A 26117-nucleotide genomic window follows, 5' to 3' on the forward strand; every position below is an offset into this window, starting at 1 on the left:
AGAAAAGAAAAAGAGAACCTAATCTATTTTCGGGGTCATATCTCCAGGAGAGCCACCTTCAGAAGTTCTATCTTCAGGAGCCTCCTCTCTCTCGGGAACATCTTCTTCACCTTCCCGTCCCCGGAGCCACCCGCTACATCCTCATCATCGGAAGAGGTAAGAATCCTGGCATCGATTTCCCGTGCCTTTTCCTCGCTATCTCCTTGGGCGAGTTGAACCCTCGGGCATGGATTTCTTCGAGAGTCTCCCTCCGGGCTTGACACTTGGCCAACTCATTGCTCCATTTTTCCCTGTCGGAGGCCTCCCTCAACTATGCTTGAACGGCCGTGGAGTCACTTAAGTACATGGCAATGGATTTATCGGCCACAGCCTTTGTCTTCTCAGCTTTAGCCTTAGCTTGCACAGCTTCGACCCGGGCTCTAGCGAGCTCTGCCTCTAACTCCTCAATCTTCTTGACCTGAGCCAGACCCTTCTCTTTAATGCCTTGGAGCTGAGTTTCAGCCGAGGCCAGTTGGGCTATAACAGCTTCCTTATCGGCAGCGAGCTGATCCATGTTCTTCTTCCACCTATGGCAATCAGCTTTAACTTGATTATCCTCGCTCCTGAGCTGCCCAATAATCGCCAACTTTTGCTGCAGCTGAGATATCGAAGTATTAGCCTTCGAATTAGGTCCAAGAAGACCGTACCCTGTTAATATCACGTTTAGCTGCTCATCTATCTCAGCCTCATTTTTCTGGGCTTTGGCCAACTCAGGATAAAGATCCTTAAGCTCCTCCTCCTTTTGGCTACAGAGGAGCCTCAGGGCCCTCTCTTCGCATGAAACTTTCTTGAGTTAGGCCTCACTTTGGCTCAACTCAGCTCTAAACTTTACAATGGCCTATACATGAAGTGAAGATGTATCAGTCAAGGTAAAAGAAATAAAGAGGAAAATACGAATATGAAAAGTAAGTGTTTTACCCGAGAGATGAGATGCCGAGCCTCTTCGAAGAGGGCGGAAGCGCCATTGAGGTCGGCGGTATCATCTATCCCAACAAAGTAACTCTGAAAGGGATCTTCTCTGAGGACCTTGTTTGGGTCGAGCATACGCAGAGTATTAGCTTCCTCTATTGCCCACTCGGAATAAGTTGGAAAAGAAAGGGAGTGACCTGTTGTCATGGCCCTGAGCTCGTCGCTCGGGGCGTTCCCATTAACTTCGAGGGTCTCAGCATTTTCCCCTTCCGGCATATTTGATGAAGGTGGAGGAACAATCTCAACCTCCGGGGACATGGGGGCCTTGCCTGCATCTTTCTTCGGTGTTCCCTCGCCGTAAGATGATGTCTCTAGTTCAGAGGGCTTGGCGGCCTCGATGGGTTTCCTGGCTCGAGGAACCAGCGCCGACTCTTCACCATCGTCTTCTTCATTGTCCGAGGAATAGTAGGCCGAATCTGTGCCTGCTTGAACAAACCTCTTCCGCAGCCTTCGAGCATGGGTTTTCTTATCTTGAGGGTCTTCAGGCTTTGAAACCCTCTTCCTTTTATTGTCCTTCTCCGATTTTGGAATCGAAGGCTTGGTCTTTTCCTCGAGCGGAGCCGGCCTCATCTCGGATGTATCTCCAAGGCCTGCACAAGTAAACGTGAGTAAGTTGATGCTACCAATATATGGAAAGTGTTTGAAACTTGGTAAAATCACTTATCATGGTTCTTGGCCCCCCACTGGCCCTTCGATAATTCACGCCACTTGCGCTCATCGTAGGAAGAGGTGGCAGCTAACTTCCGGACCCAATCCTCTAGGTCCGGTACCGCGAGGAGTGCCCAGACAGTGGTTTCCAAAACAAGGGTAAAGGCATTATGAAATGTGAAAGCAGAACATCAATAGATATCGAGGAAAAAAACTCCACTTACGATTAAAGTTCCACCTCTCCGGGAATGGCATTTTATCCCCGGGGATGACATCCGAAGTTCTCACTCTGACGAACCGGCTCATCCAAACTCGATCTTTGGTCTCGTCAGTAATAGCAAAGAAGGTTTTCGTTGTTCGACATTGCAACTTGATAAGCCCTCGAAATAGCTGGGGCCGATATAATCGAATCAGGTGGCTGAGGGTGAATTCCAACCCCTCAGCCTTTTCGGAAAAGAAGCGCAGCATGATCACGATGCGCCAAAAAAAGGGGTGAATCTGGCCGAGGGTGAATTCGTACGTTTTGAAGAAGTCAAAATCACCACCGGATCAAAGGGACCCAGTGTGAAGGGGTAAGTGTAATCACTTAAAAAACCCTCGACATGGGTAGTAATGCTTTCCCCAGGGGTTGGGATCTGAAGCACGACCTCATTTCCCCAGCCGCAGTCCTTCCTCACATCTTCAAGATGTTTCTCCGATATCAAACCAATATATCGAGATGAATTCTCGCATCGGCCTGGGACATCGGGGGGATTTTCAATACTAAAGTCTTCTTAATTACACAAGGGCCGGGGGTGATCTCCTCAAGAGATGGCGGCACCACCGGTTTGGCCAGCCGGGAGGTAGAAAAAGACGACGCTTTATCATTTTTTTGGGACCGTTTTGGACGTTTTAGCCATGATTTTAAGAGTATGTGGTGTTTTTCACAAGAACTTGGCGTTTTCCGGCGCTTAGAGAGGCGGTGGAAACAGGTGATTGAGAGAAAGAGATGAGGAAGAGGAAGATGTAAATAAAGAGCAAAGTTCTCTACTCAAAAGAATCGCCTCATATTTATAGAAGGGCAACGACGGTTCGGCGGTGTTAGTGGCCGACCAATACTGGCGTGCATTCAATGTTTTGGGAAGTGGACCGACGGGACGTTTCAGTCACTTTGAACGCCTATGTCACGCGAAGGACATCATCATTAAAGACTTCGGGAAAGCGAGGATCGAATCGTTTCTTATCATCTCATTCTATGAAACGCGGGGACTATCTGTATACGATCAAAATCGTATACCTCCGATTTATAGGTGGACCAAAATCAAGCTCGAAGACAAAGCGCAATGTCCGGGGATAGGAGTACGAGGAATACCAGGCCCGAGTATGCCTGACTTCGGAATAGTACCGTTATGGATTTGTACCAAAGCAAGCTAGATTCCTGCCACGTCCCCAAGGTCATGGCGCGAATCCCGGAATAAGATTGTACGATTCCGTACTAGGCGGTTAGACAACTATAACAAGAATATTCCCTACTGTATGGAAATATTCCTTATTTAGGGTTCCCCTATTATATAAAGGGGACCCCAATCATTTGTAACATCATCTGATCACTGAGAATAGAATATACTCTACCTTTTTCGCCTGTTTTTCATCAGCATTGTCCTTTAGCTCTATTGTTCTTACTTTGCTTTTATACTTGTTCTTATTATACCAAGCCTACCTCGAGGTCCCTATGCTCGAGGTCACTGCTGTTGAGTAACTTTGGTTTGATTTACCTTTCTCTTTCATTTTTACTTTATATTTCTTGATTATTAATTGGTATTGAATTAAATCACGTATCTTTAAAACCAAAAAATTAAATTTAATTGTTACTCGTATTTTTGAGGTAAACACCCACATAGTAGTCAATTTCAATTTCGACTTATTTTGAGTGCTTGAAGCCCCATTGACACGCCGTAATCTACAAAATTTCATCTTTATCATTGGTTCATTTTTTCAAACTCTAAAAATACAAACGAGTACATAAACTTTCATTCGGGATGATTCCATGATTCCATTTTGCGCCTCTCGTTGGTTTGAGATAGCTTGTTTGGCCAAGCTTATAAAATCAGCTTATTTTTAAAAGTATTTTGTAAAAAAAAAAAAAAGATGCTTTTCAGAAAAGTACTTTTGAAGAAACACAATCTGTGTTTGGGTAATCCATTTAAAGGTATTTTTGAGCAGCAATTAGTGCTTAGCCAAGCTTTTACAAACTGTTTCTAAGTGTGTGTGTTTTTTTTTCTCAAAAACGCTTTTCAAAAAAATGTTTTGGGGAGAAGCTATTCTGCTTCTTAAAAAAAATTCTGTTTCTACTCAAAAGTATTTTTTTCCTGAAAGCTTGGCCGGACAGTTAGCTTTGAAAAAAAAAATACTTTCTTAAAAAGATGTATTTTTAACCTTTAAAAAGTTCGGCCAAACAGACTATAAGTCCATTGGCTCTAGCACGTGCTAACACAACTACGTACTTGTGAAATTTTCATTAGAAAGGATAGACATATCACAAATTTTCTGAATACATTTTGTTACACTCCGCAAGGACAACGTTTTTTAATATTAACCTATGGAACTATGCACGCACTAAAGTGACAATCTAATAAACCAAAAGAGAAGAATCTAGAATCAGTTTCTAATATAATTCTCTCCACTCTCCAAATTAAAAGGAACTGGCATAAAGTGTAGGACCAGATAATAGGAAGAATAAAGTAATATTTATTACATAGAATCCAGTTGACTCTACGAAACTAATACGTAAACAATTAAGCACCATCTTCCATTGAGGAAAAAAAAATATATAACTGCTAAATGACAAGGCGTCCAATGCCCTATTTTGGAGGAATCTACAAATTAGTACTCTATAAATTATGCTATTTGTGATCCCAGATGAGCTCATAAGTTGAGTTGTAGCTCACTAGACGCTAATATTGGAGATAGATACGCCAACTATGTACGTACATTCAGCAGCCAATAGACTATTATGAAAAGAAATTAGTTGGTAGATACAAAAATGGTTGACGTCACTAGTTTTTTCTACAAAATAGGAACTTAACGGAACTATGTAATTTGGAAAGTTTTTTTATAAAGGGATGTTGTTGGACAACCTGCTACTAAAGGGTGTCGTTTGACACTGCTCTGCATAGAATTCTTTTTCATAATATGTGCATGTAAATAATATTTTCTAAAAATTATACGTGTATATACAGTATGTACAGACACTACTTAGAAATAATTATAAATAAGCAATTTGGACCAGGAAGTAAAACTTACAACTATGGGCCAAAAAATATCTTTAGTATGGGTACGCCACGTCAACATTACTACTGCCCTCGTCGAGCGCCGCGTGCTATCAGTAAGGTCCCCACAAAGACCGGCCTCGAGGCGAAGTAGCCTCAAAGGAATGAAGGATGCGGTCGAAGAGTCAGCAAAGATCAAGGTCGCGAAGTCACCGTAGATTAAGGTCGAGGTCGAGGTCGAGGTCGAGCATCTTAGACAGAGTTATAACGGCTAGTTCTAAGATAAGACATAAAAGAGAATATTCTAGTGGGTATTCTCTTCACATGTACTATTAGGTTTTTCTAGGAACTTGTTCCTTATAAATAAAAAGAGACACAATGATAGAGGACATGAGATATTCATTTGTTAAAAACACATTGAATTTATAGAGAGAATCTCGTCCTATTGCAAAGATACAAAACAACCTTTTTACTAAGATTCATGTCTAGCATTTTCCGCCGGATCCAAGAATAGCCTAAGTGTTCAAAGGCTCATCAATTATTCATAATTGTCAGAAAGAATATTCACTTATCTTATCCCATTTCGGGTGGCTCAAACGTTTTATTTACTTAAATGCCATTTATTGCTATTGAATGTCATACTTCACCTTTTTGGGTCATTGAATATTGTTATTATTGCTAATACTCACTGCCATCCGAATAAATATACTAGTTATAAGCCACTATCCCAATAACTTTATCTTTAGGATATTATTTTTAACTAAGATTAACTCTCCTTCATTTAAATATAATTGGTTGAACCAAGATCAATATTTTTGGTCAAACAACAACCACCATATTTTCATATTCATTTCCATTTATAAGTTGAATAGTTGCAATATACTAATAATTGTATAGGGTAAAATATGCTATGCCATGTGGATGCATAAGAGGGTGACACGTGGAGCCAAAAGCAGAGGATAGGTAGCACCGAAGGCAACCTTTCCGCTTGCCACTTAAAAGAATGACGCTTGTGAAGATGCAATAAGTACCCTTCGTCCGGTAGCATTCAATGGAGAATGTTCCACAGTATTTAATGCACTGCCCATTATAGAGAATTTGTCATTTTTGCTCACTATTACACCTTATTTAATGGCCCTCATTCTTGACATTAAATAAGGGTATCATCCTAGGACCTTGTTCCCTAGGTGTAGCTATAGTGAGCGTTGTTATCATAGTAAGGACACGAATTTTCGGGCAAACTTATGCTATAATCACTCCAAAGCTCTATATATTTTTATTTTCTTATTCCTTGATTTCATCATTGTTGTGTCCGGAAGCCTAGCTCCCGGAATCATTGTTTCTGCCATTTTATCTTAATGGCTAAGTATTGCATATTTCTTCAATTATTTTATTATTTCAGGATCGAATTAATTCACTTGTTTAGAAATCATGTATAAATTCAACTGTACCATTTTATGGGCAAACTGTTTGGCACCCACCGTGGGGCCTAGACAGCTGTGCAATTAAGTTGATCCTTGCCTCTTTTACTAACGTGTTCTGATTAATTGTCTTAGTAAAAAATCACAAAAATGGTAGATAGTGGTGTTAACAACACGCACAATACCGTGGCTCAAGGATACCAGCCTCATCATGAGGAATCAGTCAGCGACACCCACAATGAGGGGAATCATGCTTTACCGGTCCAGGACAGGTGGTACCCACGCCATGTTTAGGAGGCGACTCCCGATGATGCTGAAGAGAAGCATGTTGTTGATGCGATGAGGGCCCTACAAGAGCAACAAGCAATCATTATAGGACACTTCACATGGCAGGATATGGTTATGACGGAGTTGAAACATGCATTATCGGGGGCTTCCAGTAACGCGAATAGAAGAGGTCCAGTTCCTCCGGACGCTCCCGCAAATCATGCAATGCAGAGGGTCGACAACAATATCCCGAGGGGCGAGGTGGAGCGAGTCCAGTCCTAACAACGAGAACGATCCCTTCAAGATCTAACTCTTACAGTTTATGAGGGAAGTGAACGCCCGGACGGACCGAATCTCGGGCGCACCATCGGTGCTGAAAGGACAAGACTCAAAGAAGTATACTCAACTGACGTACAAACCGAGCACAACACCAGAATCAATCCCGAAGCGGCTAAAAATGCCCAACGTGCCGAAGTATGATAGGACTTCAAACCCTCAGGAACATATTACCACTTATACAACGGCGGAGAAGGGGAATAATTTTGCTCCCCACGAGATTGAGTCTGTTTTACTGAAGAAATTCCGGGAAATTCTCATGAGATGAGCCTTGACATGGTATTCGCTATTACCTGAGCAATCCATAGTTTCCTTTAAGACGCTCGCATACTCTTTTATTAAGGCTCATGCTGGGGCCAGAAAGGTACAGGCTCAAAGGCCGACATATTCATAATAGCACAAGGAGAATCCGAGTTACTTTGGGAGTTCATCACCCGGTTCCAAAAGGAAAGGATGTTGCTCCCGGATGTTTCAGATGAATGGGCGGCTGAATCATTCACCAAGGGTCTGAATTCGAGAGGTTCAAACGCTTCCCGAAAACTGAAGGAAAGCTTGCTTGAATCCCAAGCGACGACTTGGGCGGATGTTCACACCGGTACGAGTCTAAGATAAGGATTGAAGATGATCATGTTGGCTTCTCGGCATCAGCAAAAGGTCAGGAGAAGAATAAAGAAAAATTAAAAAATGATTTCGACATGGATAGACAGCCTTCAAGAAGCCGATTTTTGCCCTACGAATAGGTCAAAGGACGCGGCAAAGGTTTCCAGTCGGCAGACAGGTTCATTACCGATAGAAGAATTGATCGCTATCGGGATAACAGATCATTGCAGGACAAATAAACTTCAGGTACGCGATATTCTTCCTACCCCAGGCTATCAGAATACAATTTCAACATCAGTATAGTGGAGTTGATATCAGCTATGAGAAACATCAAAGAAGAACGGTTCCCAAAGCCGATGAGGTCTGATCCCAGCCAGAGGGATCCCAACTTGTGGTGTGAGTACCACAGGACGAATGGTCACCAGACTGGGGATTGCTGACATCTATGGGAAGAAGTGGCGAAACTATTGACGAATTGGCATCTTAGAGAATTTATAAGTGACCGGGCCAAGAACAACTACGATCGCAACCGGGATAACGTGGAACCCTCGAAAGCAGGAAAAGATCCCCCGCGCCAGACAATCAACGTGATCTTTGGGGGGGAACGAGATCAACGGAGTTACCTTCTCGATAGTAAAGAAGACAAAGGTATCAATAACCAATAGCAAGAGACTCCGGGAAGTTGATGAAGACGACATTACTTTCACGGAGGAGGATGCAGATGGATTGTTGCTACCTCACAACGACGCATTGGTAATTTCTCTAAATGTTCTGGATTTAAAAATCAAACGTGTTCTAGTGGATCTAAGAAGTTCGGCCAATATCATACCATAGAGGGTATTGGAGCAAGCCAAACTCATAGGAAGCATCATTTCGGCTACAAAATCATTTCCGGATTCAACCTTGGAAGCGTGACAACCCGAGGAGAGATCTTTTTGCCCATGAGTGCTGAATGAGTGATGAAGTCGACTCTTTTTGAAGTGGTGGATGGTGATATGGGGCATAATATCATTTTGGGAAGACCGTGATTGCAAGAGATGAAAGATGTACCGTCAATCTATCATCAATTGCTGAAATCCCCAATGCCCGAAGGAATTAAACAGATAAGGGGCAATCAATCGGAGGCAGGGGAGATTAATATGATTTCAGTCTCCAATAGCAAAGGGAAGGAGCATGTAGCATAGAAACTACAGGAACCGGCACCTGCTAAGGAATTAAGTGAAGTTAACCAGGGTGAAGAAGCGTCGGAATCTAATTAGGTGCCAAGACTTTCAGGTGCTAGAGGAGGCAGATGCAACAAAGTCCACAACGTAGAGGCTCAAGCAAGTTGCATTATTTGAAAAATTCTTGGAGAGGAAATTCCACTTGGCGACAAGACTGCATCCCGATCTCAGGTGTGGATTTATTGAATTTCTTAAGTATAATGCTGATTGTTTTGTCTGGTCGCATGCGGATATGACAGGTATCCCAATGGAAGTGTCCGTACACAAGCTAAGCTTTGATCCCAACGTCCCTCTGGAAAGACAAAATAAACGACCAGTTGCGGAGGCGAGGAATAAATTCGTCAAAGAAGAGGTAACTCGCCTACTTGATATCGGTTCGATTCGAGAGGTAAAGTATCCAAACTGGCTAGCTAATGTAGTAGTAGTTCCTAAGAAGAACAATACTTTTTGCATATGTGTATATTATAATGACATGAATAAGGCGTGCCCAAAAGACTAATTCCCACTACCAAACATCGATCAATATGATTGATGCGTTGTCAAGGCACGAGTTAATGAGTTTACTCGATGCTTCCTCCGGGTACAACCTAATTAAGATGAACCAGAAGAATCGGGAAAAGACCTCGATCATAACGAACTTCGGCACATATTACTATAATGTGATGCCCTTCTGGCTAAAGAACGATGGAGCCACATATCAACAGCTCGTAAAACGATGTTTGAGAAACAAATTGGGAAAACATGAAAGTTTATATAGATGATATGCTTGTTATGTCTTTGAACGCAGATGATCATCTAAAGCATTTACAAGAAACTTTTGACATCCTAAGGAAGCATAACATGAAGCTTAACCCCGAGAAATGTGCGTTCAGGGTCAGCTCCGGCAAGTTCTTAGGTTTTCGGATATTACAAAGGGGGATTAAGGTAAACCCTAACAACATCAAAGCCATCGAAGACATCCCGGACCACTTATCAAGCGTGAAAGAAGTTCAAAGGCTCACAAGGAGGTTGGCCGCTTTGGGCAGGTTTATTTCCCAGTCATCAGAGAAATGCCACCGTTTCTTCGCGTTGCTAAAAATGAAGAAGAACTTCGAATTGACCCTGGAGTGCCAGTAGGATTTGAGAGATTTGAAAGTCTCTGAAATAGCAGTAAGTGCAATTTTAGTCCGTGGGGACGAAGGTACGCAATCTCCCATATATTACGTTAGCATAATTTTAACAGGAGCAGAAACTCGCTACCCACAGTTGGAGGAGCTGGCCTTAGCTCTTGTAGTCGCCACTCGCAAGCTGAGGCCTTACTTCCAATATCACTCGATAGCTGTGGTGACCAATTTTCCTCCGCAGAGCACCCTTCACAAACCCGAACTCTCGGGTAGATTAGCCAAATGGGCCATCAAATTGATCAGTCTGGGATTGCTACCGCTAGCGACCAGAGAATTAGTGATAGTGTCAAAATTGACATCAGGATTTTATACCTTATTAACAGATGGAGCTTCTAACATAAAAAGGTCCGGGCTTGGCATGGAATTAACTACGTCATCGGGAGAAACCTTAAGGCAGGCCATCAGAATGGTCCCTCTAACTAAAATTGAAGCATAGTATGATGCTTTGATTGCAGGACTCAAACTGGCACGGGGACTAGATGTCGAGGTCATAGAAATCAGATGTGATTCCCAACTGGTGGTAAATCAGGTCTACGGGATCTTCAAAACCAAAGAGGAGCGCATGCAACAATACGAAACGAAGGTCCAGGCTCTGCTAGCTCAATTTTGGGAGTGGTCAATTATTCATATCCCAAGGGAAGAAAATGCAGAAGCGGATGTACTGGCTAATCTTTGTTTATCAACGAAAATATAGGGATCAGATTTTGGGATGGTAGTACAACTCATGCACTCATTCCTGGAAACAGATAGCTAATATGAGGTAAATTCGACTAATTTGGTCTTGGATTGGAGGAATGAGATCATCAATTATCTTGAGCATGGGAAGTTGCCCAAATACTCCAAGGTCTCTCGGGCGCTGCACACCAAAGCAGCGTGGTATAGCTTTAAAGGAGACCAACTGTACAGGAAATCTTTCCAAGGCCCGCTGGCTTGATGCTTGGGAGTGTCTGAAGCTAACTATGTTATGCGAGAGGTCCACGAAGGGATATGTGGAAATAATTTGGGATCAGATTCCTTAGTACTGAAACCGGTAAGGGCAGGATATTATTGGCCCTGAATAAAAGAAGACTCCAAAGCCTTCGTGCAAAAATTCGATAAGTGCTGACGCTACAAACCGTTGGTAGATCAACCAGTAGAACCATTACATTCATTTTTGTCTCTGTGGTCGTTCATGAAGTGGGGAATGGATATCGTCGGGCCACCGGTGTCGGCCCCTAGTAAGGTAAGGTTCCTGTTAATTTTAACTGAATATTTTTCTAAGTGGGTTGAAGTAGGTCCTTATTAGAAGATCGGCGAGCGCGAAGCGGTGAATTTCTTGTGGGAAAACAAAATTTTCAGATTTAGAATACCAAAAGAAATAGCCTACGATAACGGACCACAGTTTATAGGTGCAAAAATCACAAAGTTCCTTGAAGATTTGAAAATAAAGAGAATCACATCTTCACCCTATCATCCGATCTCAAATGGCCAGGCGGAATCAAGGAACAAAGTGATTATACAAAATCTCAAGAAAAGGTTGGAATCGGCAAAAGATAAATGGCATGAGGAGCTACTTGGAGTGTTATGGGCATACCGAACAACGACCAAGTCGAGCACAGGAGAAACTCCTTTTTCCCTCGTGTACGGAGCAGGAGTCTTAATCTCAGTAGAAGTAGGAGACCGACCTTGAGATATTTTCAGGTGAGTGAAGGGACGAACAACGAAAGCGATGTTAGTTAGCTTTGAGCGACTCGATGAGCGCAGGGACTTGGCACATATAAGAATAGCAGCCCAGAAGCAGAGAATGGAAAGATATTGTAATCGAAGAGCCAACCTCCGTTGTTTTAAAGTGGGAGACTTGGTTCTATGGAAAGTAACTCAAAAAACCCATGAGCTTAATGTAGGGAAGTTAGGTCCAACTTGGGAAGGCCCCTACCGGGTTTCAGCTGTCACCGGGAAAGGTTCATACGAGTTTGAGAATCAGGATGGAGAAAAGTTGCCAAGAGACTAGAATGTGGCACACCTTAAGAGAAATTATAGCTGACAAACATCACATGTACTGTAAGTATGTGCTGCACTCTTTTTCCCTTCGTCCAGTTTTTGTCCCAATTGGATTTTTCTAGTAAGGTTTTTAACGAGGCAGCAATAGAAACCATAATATGAAGAAAGTTTCTATAGAAGCAATAAGACCTTTAATAGCAAGGCACACAAGCGAAGATAATCTTTGGCTCGATAGACAAATTTCCACCGTGAAAATTCGTTTGCTATCGAGTAAAGGTTACCCGATCGTTCACGAGTGCAATCCACTAGAGGATTGTTAGATAGTTTTTTGCTCGATAGCATAAATTCCTAAGGGGAAGCAAAGTTTGTTATCGAGCTGAGGATTGTCTAGCAATTCATTATTGGGATCCTCGAAAGTCCAAAACCTTCAGTGTTCCAATTTGCATTCCTTGCATTTGAACACTGGGGGGGGAATGATATGAGGATATAACAACAATGACTGGCACAACGACCGGAGCACAGAAACCGAAAACATAGTAATATCTACGCGGCCAGCCCCATAAAAACGAGTTGTACAAGTTATCCACAAGAAATGGTAATTTCTTTTTAGCATAACGAATGCATATATACTTTTTGAAGGCGAAAGGAATAAGTAAAGTCCTTTTATTTTCTATCTTGTTTCTTGTCCAATCGATGAACTGATTTTATCATTTGATAGTTAAACAAGTACTTCAAATGCTAGTGCCGTATGAATAGGAGACGTCCTCTTCAAGAGCATCGTAAGCATAAAAGGGTCCTCTCTTATAAAAACCATCACGATAAAGGGTTGATTTCGGGAGGGCTTAAGCCCGAAATCCAAATACTTTCGGGTAAAAATACACCCAAGGCTTTATATAATAAGACGCAAACAGTAAAATTTGAGCAAAACTTTTAAGAAAAAGAAGAAGAGAATGCAAAGATTTAAAACATGTATAAATGTTCGAACGGAAAAAAGACTCAAACAATACTTGAGCAGAAGGGTGTCTTAAATTACAATAACGTTCCAAAATGGCACGGATATGAAAGTTGGAAAAAGAAAAGAAAAGCTAAATTGCTGAATCTCCAGAGCCTGGAGGAAGAGAAGTGTCCACGCCCCCAGGAGAAGTGGGTAGATTCGTTGATGACTTAACATTTTGGCCCTCATCAGTTTGGCCTTCAACATCTTCGCCTTCCATTTCAGTTCCCGATGTTTTAGAATCGAAACTGGGAGAATCGGAAGCATCAGGCTCTGTCGGGAGACCATTTTTAGCAGCTAACTCAAGCCCACAGGCCTTAGCGATTTGGGCATCAAAGTCAATGCTGCTTTAGCCTCTTCCAAGGTTTTTCTCCTCATGTTGTACATAACATAAGTTTTCTCAACAATGAGGGAAGCCGCTCGGCGTTTAATTTCTTCTTTGAATTGGGTTACCTCAGTAGAAAGGTTTTCCCGGGAGGATCTCACGGATCTGAGGTAACATCAAGGTCACGGACAGTTGAGCTAAATAGCCTATTATGCTCGATAGTTTTCCTATACTTCTCCTTCGATTGGGCATGTTTTACCCTCACAGCAGCAAGCTCTTCAGTTTTGTAGTTCAAGTCCGCCTCTAAGTTAGTCAATCTTTCAGCATAGCGGCCTCGTGATTCGTTGCAGCAAGAACGACACTATGGACTTCAGCTCATTTGGCCCTGGCCACTTCAAATTGAACCCTCAGCAAGGCAATCTCCCGGCTAAGGGTTTCCACTTCTTTCTCGCTTTGCTACAAACGAGTCTCCAATACAACGGCATCAACAGCTTTGGCTTCCAATTCCTAGAGGCGAGCAGCAATTTGCTCCTGCTTGGCCAAAAGTTGATCCCGTGCGGAGGTAAGTTCTTCTTTTTTCCGAATCAACCTCTCGAGACCCTCGGAAGCAAGGAAGTTGCCTACAAAACAAGAAGGACAAACTCAAGATATTTGTTGTCAAAAATAGAAAAAATTACAAAAGTACTGAAGAATGTACCATTGCGGCGTTGTGCATAACATTATTCAACAAGCACTCTCCCGAGAGAGCCTGTATCTTTTCCCAGTCTTTTTTCCGAAGCCAAAGGCTTAAGATTGTTACATCCCGAATTTTCGTATGTTAAAGTTTCGTCGTAAGTTAATCGACGTAAGTTCGGGAATGGGATTATTTTGAGATTATAAGTTTCATGCTATTTCAAAAAGGTAATGAGTAAATTCGTGAAGGTGAGAGGGGAAGCAAGTGAAAGAAAATGAACTTTCGTCCAAGTTTGACATATTGGGATAAAATGCGGGCCGAGCCATAATACCCTATATTTATGGATTAGTACCATACAAGGTACCATATGAGCATGATAGTAGGATGTATAAAGTGTGTTAAAAATAAGTAGAATTTTAAGTAATTTAAAACAATTCTTAATTATGCAGGTAATTGGTTAATTACCGGGTAGCGGGATATTGCCTAATTAGCTAATTGATTATTGGATAAGGATAAAACCCCTCCCCCACACCATGTGGTAGCAAGCCACCACCCAAACCAAATGACTCATTAGTCATGTTGGTTTAGGTGGCAACTAGCTAAAATAAAACCTTGAAATTCAATAAAAAGCTACATAACCTTTAGCTAATTAAAAGGCTTCATATATCTAACATTTTGAGGGATTAGGAAAGAGCTCTCCAGGAGACTCTCTGAAGCCAACAGAAACGCTACTTGAAGCCAACGTGAAGGCAAATTGAAGCTTACATGGAAGGGTACGGGTCTTTAATAGATCGGACCGAAATTTGGCAATTTTAAGGGAGTACGGTGTAAACATTCTCAAAAATATCACACGGACTTTTCTCTACTCCAGGTATGTTAAGGCTATCCTTCCTTTCTTTTTGGCATGATCTATACGACACGAATGAAACGAGCAAATGCACAAGTTCCATAAACGAATTTATTCATAGAAGTATTAGAGATGTCTATGTTCTTGAATTCCCATATGTCTTATTATTCTATCGTATGTTCATGGGTCTCAAAAATACGTAAGTGGTAAAGTTTATTTCATGATATTAATCAGAGGCATAATGGTCTTATGACGTACCGAGAGATTTTATTAACGTATTTCATATGCATTTCATGCATTTATACATGCACATTGACCCATGACGAGATGGCGTTATATACACGTATATATATATATATATATATATATATATATATATATATATATATATATATATATATATATATATATATATATATATATATGTATGTATATGGGATATGGTAAAGGTTATGGCGTTATATATGTACCACCACCTGTTCAGTTGGTATACGTTGATGATTTTGCCCACAGTGGCCGAGATAATATGATGGGATGCCCTTAGAGACCTGATGATGTTATGAAACATTTACCTATGCACGACATCACATTCATAGGCATATGCATGACACTATAATTATTTCATGAATTACAGAGTTATCCAGACTTACAGGTTAAGTCATTTACTCTATATTTCTTCTATGTTGTTATGTACTTATTTATGTGCCTTACATACTCGGTACATTATTCATACTGATGTCCCTTTTGCATGGGGACACTGCATTTCATGCCCGCAGGTCCCGATAGACAGGTCGAGAGCCCTCCATGTAGGCTATCAACTCAGCGGAAGATATTGGTGCGCTCCATTTGCTCCGGAGTTTCCTATTTGGTCTGTATGATTAGTACATGTATTGATTAGTATGGCGGGGTCCTGTCCCAACCTTTAAGATATTACCCATTCTTAGAGGCTTGTAGAGAGATATCATGTATACGGATACTTGTATGGCCTTGTCGGCTTATGTTTTGAGTATATAAAGGATCATGCCGGCCTTATTGGCCCGTACATCATATGTATAAGTTTGGATTGCATGTTGAATCGTCCAATGATGAGTATTTCTCCATGTTATATTGTACTTAACTCACGATAGCCTCTCTGGCTCATTTACCTATGCTAGTATGATACGAAAGATATGTTACGTAGGTACTCGGTCGAGTAAGGTACCGGGTGCCCATTGCGGCCCATCGGTTTCGGTCATGAAAAAAGTGGTATCAGAGGAGTTCTGTCCTAGGGAGTTCACAAGCGGTGTCTAGTAGAGTCTTGTTTATGGATGAGTAGTGCACCGCACTTATAAGCATGAGACTACAGGGCATTTAGGACTGCCAGTCTTTCTTCTTAATCTAGATCGTGTGGTAGAGCTCACTTATAAGAATTCAAATTCTAAAATTCTAATTTATTCGTAATAAGACGATACCTACATCCAGATAGACGGTTGGAAAGAGAGATAGCTGTAGAAGAGCTGAGTCTGAGGAATTCAATTTTTGTATGATGCCTACGATAAGTAAATGTGAGGCCTTTAGCAGATCATGGGTGTACTGAAAGGTGTAAGCTTCTTAATAAGGAGCCTTAAGGCAAGAATATTTATCCACCTCTATGGTGAAAAGCAATGAGAAATTCAAAAGCTAGATGCAAGTTTCAACGAGTAAAGGAAGCAAGGTAAAGAAGGTTACGAGGCACCCAGTTAATGAAGATTATCAGTATTTTCAAATGAGGTAGAGAAATATAAGCATTTTGAGTTATCTTCAACAGTAACAGAGGTATGTACAATTGGTCACACCCATTTCAGTTATACCCTACGGGGGCTAACAGGTGTAGTTAAGAGAAGGACGGGATATCAAGATCTGGCTGGGGTTAGGGTAACCGAAATTGGTGAAAGGATTGCTTGTGTTAGTTGACATTTCCGAAGGATATTACGAAAGTGCTAATACATTTTCTTGTGAGACACCCAGATGGTGCACTCTAGAATATTACAATTAGATGTGTATACTAGCATGATCAAAAAAATTCAGAAGATAGGCACTAAAAGTCTGGAAAGAATAAATATTACCTTAGTGTGACTCTCGTCCCTAGTAGAGCGAGGACGTTGAGAAACCTGAAGAGCCGATGAATGAAGAAAGGGGAGCTAAAAGTAAAAGAATGTCTTGTTGAAGTTTTCACAAGAAATGGATAGGCAGAAATATTAGCAGAGTAATGAGAAGAGAGATAAGGAAGAATTATGAGTGAGATGTGATACATGGGTGACAACGGTAGAGTGTTACAAAATCTATAGTCAAATGGAGAAAGCGGCGAGAGGTGATGGGCCTTAAGATAACAAAAGAGTATAGGCCATACAGTAACATCCTCATTTCGAGAAATAAGTTCGCAACTCTAACGTGACGAACAGAAGGAAAAATTAGACCCTAGAGTAATAGAACTCAGTATGGACTCGTGAACAAGATAAACTAAAAATGAGTTAGGGAATGAGTGATTTGGTAATAGTCAGCATCATGAGAATTTTAGATTGCGTTCCGGCGATAATAGAATGGACAACAGAAGAAGATCCATGATGAATTCAGAGAATGGTCACTCAGGAAGATGCTTCCCTAAAATAAGTAATGTGAGCAAAGTTAAGCTTAAGAGACTGTATGTGCCAGTTACACTAAGTGTCACCATCGCGAGTAAGGAATTTTGTTATCCTTGGTACAGAAGAATTACAGTAAGGCAAGTAGGGGTCATTGATGATGTGAAAGGACGCCAAAGATGAATAGGAAAGACATCTATAGGCAGGCGTCGTAGCTCCAACTCTTAGTACTCCCCTAAAGGGGGGAATATGGAATGGTGTGGCATTAAGTCAAAATTAAGCGGATCTAGTAACTATGGAATGATATAGGAAGAATGCGATAAATATGAGAAAGGGATGAGATTGCACTTATTAAATGTTACAGATATGCTATGATTCCAGCACATTATGTAAGCACGACGTCAAAAAAAAAAAGTGGAAGTAAGGGTTCCTGTCGGGATGTTATTGATAGATAAGGAGCCAGTACGTGAGGAAAGTTAAGACAAATGAAACAACCCAAGAAAGATTACGCGGAATATGGATATGAGAATGGGCCAACGAGTAGTTAGTAGTGGATTCAGGCAGAGCCTAGTCATGACTAGACAAAAGATTACAGACAAATCAGCAGATCATGGAAGATAAATATAATGAACCGCAACATGGAGAATTCAGCCTCGCGGTAACGTCATTATAATACTTGAGATATATTTAAATAGGAGTCAGGGTAGTTAAAGGTACCGTATGAACGTTACGGGAATAAAAGAGAGTGCCACTAGGAAGACAGTCAAAATATCAGTTCAGAAGTAACTCTACAAGCACAAGGGCGTGGAGGTAAGTAACTACGGATGATTATAGGCGAGGAAGGACATCGAAAATTCCGTCAAGTATACGATATAACAAGTTCACAACTTTAAAAGAGTCAGAAGGTCTCGTTAAGTACTACAATAAATGACTAGCTAAGAAAGTAAGGAAGAAAGCTTTAACCTAAGCTCAGTGACCTAAGGAGGAAATGGTCTTATAATAACAGTCTCACAACAACATTATATGCACTCCAAAAGAAAATGGCACCTACCATGGCTAATGAACGGGGAGTAAAATCAGAAGTGATATGAAAGATCATATGAGTTGTATAGAATTCCAATATGTGTAGGCACTAAGGTAAGCTAAGTATGCACTCAACAAGGGGCAGAAAGTCCAGGAAAAGTAATAGCTTACGTTTAATGAAAGATAAGATGGAACGAATGGAATTATTCGTTCAATGATCCAGAGTTGGTTACGTTATGAACCCACTTAAGAGTTTGGAGTATTATCCATGCAGCATATATATTGACAATCATACAACCGTAGAAGGTTCCAGTATAAGTTGAAAGAAAGAATTGAGCCCGGGTCATAAACAAAGGATTGAATTGTTAAAAGAATTATATGATGGATATTCCATAGCGCCCATGAAAGGCTAAAAGTAATAACTAACACCCTGACCCGCAGATCAGAAGATAACTTAAGCCTACATAAAGGTTGTTCAAAGGGAAGAGGAAACTAAAGAGTTGCGTCAACCAAGTAAATCAGGAGTCTGATTATTGGACCCAGAAAATTATAGACATCATGATCGAGAACATTGCAGAATCACTATTAATATCAGAGGTACAAGAGAGATAGTATAGTATCCATATTTTATAATGGCTCTATGATAAAGCCTATGAAAAGAGTACCAGCCTCATAAGAAGTCACTATGAAGCTCCCACTGGATTGTGTATGCACCAGAAGTGCAAGTATTATAATAGAGCTTCAAGTTATGGATGTGAATTACACCTAGGTGGAAGGGAGTTCATGAAAGAGATAGAAGATACGATGCGAGATTTTAAGGTAAGCAAGGTAAAGGTGAACAACGTATGAGATACTCAAAGGCAGAAGATCGTGAATAGTCCATACTTTGGATAAAAGGCTAGAAGCGCAGGGATTCGGTATCCAGGAATGATAGCGGCATCGCCAGTAGCATATCTTCCAGCCTATGGTCTAGGTATCGAAAAGCCTAACTCAGAGAGTAAAGAAGAGCTAGAGACGATGTGATGTCTCGTTTGATGTTCCAAAATGATGTAAGGAAATCTATGATGCAAGCAAGTTGAAAGGTTGCAAGTAATATTAATAGATATGTGTAGGTCACAAGCTACTGTATGGTGAAGCGACAAAGTTTAAGAAGACAGGAGTAAGCACAAGAAAGGGCGAATGGGAAGGTAAGGAGAAACGGGTAAGTTCTCGGGATTAAGCCCGTGAAAACAAGAGAGCTAATGATTTCACGAAGTTATAGAAAGCTCAATATAACCTGAATGAACTCAAAGGAGTTACTCATCATAAGTAGCATTCAAAAGAGATGGAATGTTTCCCTAATAGTAGATTAAGGGTGTAATTGTGACAGATAAAAGATGACGTTTAGGACTTCGATTGATAATGGTTTGAAGAAAAAAAAGGAGAAGGAGAAAATATTTCGCAGACGGCATGAGATTAGAATACCCCCTATAAGGTGAATCACATTGGGATGCTATAAAATATGGTTATGGAAGTATAGTGTCGTATCGCCCCTAGGTGGATCAAGATAATCACTTCAAATGTTTCACGATAAGACGTGAGCCCTAGCGGCAGAGTTACATAAGAGATCAAGTTATCAGTGATAGATGATAGATCAATGTTAAGGTGAATCGACAATGGTTGGACAAAAGTCACAAAGTATGAGGTGAGATTAGGTTGTCATTCTTAAGATACACAGTAATGAAGAAGCATTAAAGAAGTTAGATTTATACATATAGAATAAGCAACGAGAGTAACCTGGAGTTGGTTGCAGACCTCAGTAACGATAAATTGAAGTAAGAGTTATGGTATAGTATGAACTACGTAGATATAGTAAAGTCATACGAATGGATAAACAGGTCTATAAAATAAGATATAGCAATATTCGCAAGTTCTACAAAGTACCGAGCGAAAAATTTCAGTATACCTATAGATGCCCAGAGAGACACCTTGTCAAGCTCTGTATATGTTTACAAAATGAGGCCCAGAGATTGGCCAAAAGCTAGAGGAAAAAGGGGAGAAGAGTCGCATAGGCGCACTTACAAGGTCAAAGTCGTACAGGCTACATGATAGAAGATAACAACAGTTACGAGATTCGAAGGATTCCGACCATAAGTCACGGTGTGAGAAAAAGGCCTGGGGGGGGGGGGGGAGGGAATGTCCTGGCCTTTGGACTTATTCACAGAACAGTTGCCTAGATGGCAAGAGGAGCACTAAAGTATTCGTAAGAGTTATAGGTTATGAGAATGATAAGTGCATCGGTCAACATTCGAGGACGAATGGTCCAAAGGGGGGAATGATGTTACATCCCGCATTTTCGTATGTTAAAGTTACGTTGTAAGTTAATAGACGTAAGTTTGGGAATGGGATTATTTTGAGATTATAAGCATCATGCTATTTCAAACAAGTAATGAGTAAATTCGTGAAGGTGAGAGGGGAAGCAAGTCAAAGAAAATGAATTTTCGTCCAAGTTTAACATATTGGGATAAAATGTGAGCCGAGCGATAATACCCGATATTTATTGATTAGTACCATACAAGGTACCATATGACCAAGATAGTAGAATGTACAAAGTGTATTAAAAATAAGTAGAATTTTAAGTAATTTGAGACAATTCTTAATTATGCGGGTAATTGGTTAATTACCGGGTAGCGGGCTATTACCTAATTAGTTAATTGATTATTGGATAAGGATAAAACCCCTCCCCCACCCCATGTGGCAGCAAGCCACCACCCAAACCAAATGACTAATTAGTCATGTTGGGTTAGGTGGAAGCTAGCTAAAATAAAACCTTGAAATTCAATAAAAAGCTACATAACCTTTAGCTAATTAAAAGGCTACATATATCTAACATTTTGAGGGATTAGGAAAGAGCTCTCCAGTAGACTCTCTGAAGCCAACAGAAACGCTACTTGAAGCTAACGTGAAGGCAAATAGAAGCTAACATAGAAGGGTACGGTTCTTTAATAGCTGAGACAGAGATTTTGCAATTTTAAGGAGCACGATGTAAACCTTCTCAAAAATATCACACGAATTAATCCCTACTCCAGGTATGTTAAGGCTATCCCTCCTTTATTTTTGGCAAGATCTATACGACACTAATGAAATGAGCAAATTCACAAGTTCCATAAACGAATCTATTCATAGAAGTATTAGAGATGTCTATGTTCTTGAATTCCCATATGTCTTATTATTCTATCATCTGTTCATGGGTCTCAAAAATACGAAAGTTGGTAAAGTTTATTTCATGATATTAATCAGAGGCATAATGGTCTTATGACGTACCGAGAGATTTTATTAACGTATTTCATATGCATTTCATGCATTTAAACATGCACATTGACCCATGACGAGATGGCGTTATATACACGTATATATATATATATATATACGTGTATATATATTATGGCGTTATATATGTACCACCACCTGTTCAGCTGGTATACGTTGATGATTTTGTCCACAGTGGCCGAGATGGTATGATGGGATGCCGTCATAGGCCTGATGACATTCATACGCATATGCATGACACTATAATTATTTTGTGAATTACAGAGTTATCCAGACTTATAGGTTGAGTTATTTACTCTATATTTCTTCCATGTCTGTCATGTACTTATTTATGTTCCTTACATGCTCGGTACATTATTCGTACTGACGTCCCTTTTGCCTGGGGACGCTGCGTTTCATGCCCGCAGGTCTCGATAGACAGGTCGAGAGACCTCCAAGTAGACTATCAGCTCAGCGAAAGATGTTGGTGTGCTCCATTTGCTCCGGAGTTGCCTATTTGGTCAGTATGATTAGTACATGTATTGATTAGTATGGAAGGGCCCTGTCCCAACCTTTATGATATTACGTATTCTTTGAGGCTTGTAGACAGATATCATGTATATGGATAATTGTATGGCCTTGTAGGCCTATGTTTTGAGTATATAAAGTATCATGCTGGCCTTATAGACTCGTACATCATATGTATAAGTTCGGATTACATGTTGGATCATCCAATGACGAGTATTTCTCCATGTTATACAGTACTTAACTCACGATAGCCTCTCTGGCTCATTTACCTATGATAGTATGAAACGAAACATACGTTACATTGGTACTCGATTGAGTAAGGTACCGGGTGCACGTTGCGGCCCATCGGTTTTGGTCGTGACACAGATAGTTGGCGAATTCTACCGTCAGAGATAAAAGATTGCATCTGGTAGAAATCGAGAGAGCAACGAACCTCCTCCTTTGCGTATCTTCTGAGGGAAGAGCATAGTTTTGCCCCAAATTCCCATGAATTGGCGACTGGGGGAGAGGAACACCCTCTTCTCCGGCAAATACGATTGGTGGAGATGATGTAGAATTTGTTGGTGGAAGAGTTGGGGAAGGTAAGATGATGTATTAGTTGTTGGTGCTAGTGAAGATGGAGATCAAGCTGATGGTGATGAAGGGTGAGGAGCAGTTGCAAAAAACACAGTGTTGGTTATTGGTTGCTCATCAACCGAAGACAGAAACGACCCGGTACTCACCCTCAAAGTACAGGGAGTAGCGACTGGGATCCGGAAGCGTGAGTCAGCATATTTTACCATTTCATACTCCCCCTAAAATGCCAAGACATCATCCTCGATTAGTGTAACTAACTCAATAGATTGAGCGGTTTGTTGAGTTGAGGATGATCGTCGTCTTCTATGAAGAGAATCTCCATCCTCGCTAGCTTCTTCATCATCTTCAATCATCACAGTATCAATGGCCGGCCCAGGCGGAGGGCTCGTCACCACGACTTCCAGGGATGAATCAAGGGGGAAGCATTCTTTGCCCTCTTATTCTTTCCCCCGGCCACGGAGGAACACCTTCTTTTTGGTTGCTTGTTCTCCTGTCGGGGTCTCCGAGAAAAAGCACTTGCACCAAAAGCAGGCCCCGTGACGCTTGCCTATGAAAAAAATTTCTCAAGCAACCTCACCGCATCACCAGGATCACCCAAAATATCCTCCTCTAGGACGACTACCGAGCCCTAGGGTAGACCTATATTCAACATGAGAGAAGAATTAGATAATTTTCTCATAAGAAAAGGTAAGGACCTAATGATTTGAACTTACCATGATTTTTGGACTTCCACCTATACTTCAGGGAGAACTCTTTCCATGAGCAGGTTTCGAGCATAGTAACGTCTAGAATTTTTTGAACCCATCGATCCAAGCCCTCAACCCTAGGGTAAACCCATCGAGTCGCTGAGGTGGGAAAAGAAAGAAAAGTTAATAATTACGAGGAAAGGATCTTTGACAAGGAAAGAAATAGATTTTATACTTACAAGTACGGTTCCACTGTTCCGGGAAGGAAGGAGCCAAGGTCAGGATGATGTCACTGGTGGTAATTGAAACAAACCGTTCCATCCACCCATGGTCGTTATCATCATCCATGCTAGATAGCAATGCATGATGGCCCCACTTGCTAAAATTGATCATCCCCCCATGGAAGATCTTGGGGAAATAAAGGTTCATCACATGAGCTAAAGTTAGCCCTCCCACGTTTCCCGGCACAAGCGTCACAGACATGCAATCTTCCTCCACACGGAGGGACTCACCTTGTCACACCCTGAACCTGGGGGGCGAGACCGGCACACGATGCCTCACTAACCTAGCATACCAACTTGAAACTAAGGGACTCTGACCATACAATGTCATACTTTGGCCATAGGGCCACATTGCAAGACACTTTACGAAGCAAAATATAAAACAAAATGAAAACTAGCTTTGACTAAACATCAATATAAAGCTAAGCCGACAAGGCCGTCATAACTACTACAGCTGACAAACCAATAAAATATACATACAAATCCTAGAAGCCCAACATACTGCACTAACTGACAGGATATGTCTACAAGCCTCTACTAATGGATGTACTATGATCGGAACAGGGCCCCGACCTACCCATAACTTATATACATATATACACAAGATGTACACAAAACTCTAGACCCGGCAACTCTAAAGGGCGTGGAGTTTACCGATCAAGCTAAACTCGGGCAACACCTACTGAGGAGGTCAAACTATCTGTCTGTCTGAACCTGCACGCATGAAATGCAGCATCCCCAGAAAAAGGACGTCAGTACGAAATAATGTACCGACTATGTAAGGCAATAAAAAAACTTAAAGCTGAAACTGAACTGATAATATAATAACTGAAAGTAACCGGGAGTCAAAGAAGATCTAGAGATATACTTACCCGCTGATAATGACTTAACTCTCTCAATATAGTAAGGATATAAATGTCCGCCCTATAAGGCTTGGAACGTGTAAATGCTCTGTCGTAGTAGGCTTGCTCAGGCGCTCCGTCATACTAGGCTCGCTCATAGGTGCTCGGCCACAGTAGGCTCGGTATATAACTTACCATCTGATTAGAGGTTGCCCACTAGGGGCCTGCCCACTGATTATAGCTCGATAGTTGTAGATACTATATTATTGTGTATATATATATATAGACCCTTCGCTATCTTGACTGGAAGAAGACAATAATCAATTGAATATAAAGTCCTGATAAGGGAGAATACCGTGACTTATGAAACTAAGATAAAGTATACAAATTCGGGAGTATGAACTTCTCTTTATGCCTCCTTATCAAACACATGTAGTTACGAGATCATGCCTAAATGAAAGAAGGGCTTAGCCTTAACATACCTTATCACATTCTTTCCAATCACCAAGTTGAACATGCCTCTTCGCACCTTAATCTACAACAATGACAATATTACTATCATTAAGTTACGAAAGGTACAACTATCGCACAACAAACGACAAGCTTATTTTGTATTAAAACGGGCAGCATCTCCCCTATAATCCTTACTTCCTCCAAATTCAAGATAACACCAACAACACACGAATACAACAATAACAACATATATAAATCATTTCCAACCTTATATACACCACAAAATACTACAAAACATCCCAACGCACCCCAATCTCTTTATACACAAAACGACCAACTCTGGGTCCTCGTACAGTCTTTCCTTGTCTTCATCTCTGAGAGATGATTTTGCAGTATTTTGGAGTACAACTCCACCATTGTCAGAATCTACTAACCGAACATCTAAACAAGCCAATTGATTAATCTCTCTAGTTAATTGTCTTTTCTCGGCCTCTACATGTGCTAAGCTAACAATTGATCAGCGACTTAAGGCATCTGCTACAATATTAGCTTTCCCTGGATGGTAGAGAATGTTAACATCGTAATCTTTCAATAACTCTAGCCATCGCCTCTGTCGCAAATTCAACTCTTTTTGTTGAAAGATATATTTCAGGCTTTTATGATCTGTAAATACATGAACATGAACACCATATAAATAGTGCCGTCATATCTTAAGTGCATGGACAACTGCAGCTAACTCGAGGTCATGTGTTGGATAATTCCTCTCGTGCTTCTTTAATTACCTTGAAGTATACGCAACTACCTTCCCATGTTGCATCAGGACACATCCTAACCCGACACCTGAAGCATCACAATACACGGTATAACCCTCTGGACCCCCTTGAAGTGGTAGAATTGATGCTGAGGTCAACCTGTTCTTAAGCTCTTGGAAACTCCGCTCGCAAGACTCCGTGCACTGAAACTTAGTTGCTTTCTACGTCAACTTCATATATGGTGCCGAAAGGGAAGAAAAACCCTCTACAAACCTCCGGTAGTAATTTGCTAAGCCTAGAAAGCTACGAACCTTTGTTGGAGTGGTAGGTCCAGGCCAAGATTTCACGGACTCAATCT

The sequence above is a fragment of the Nicotiana attenuata genome, chromosome 12 (assembly GCF_001879085.1).
Source record: "Nicotiana attenuata strain UT chromosome 12, NIATTr2, whole genome shotgun sequence".
NCBI lineage: Eukaryota > Viridiplantae > Streptophyta > Magnoliopsida > Solanales > Solanaceae > Nicotiana > Nicotiana attenuata.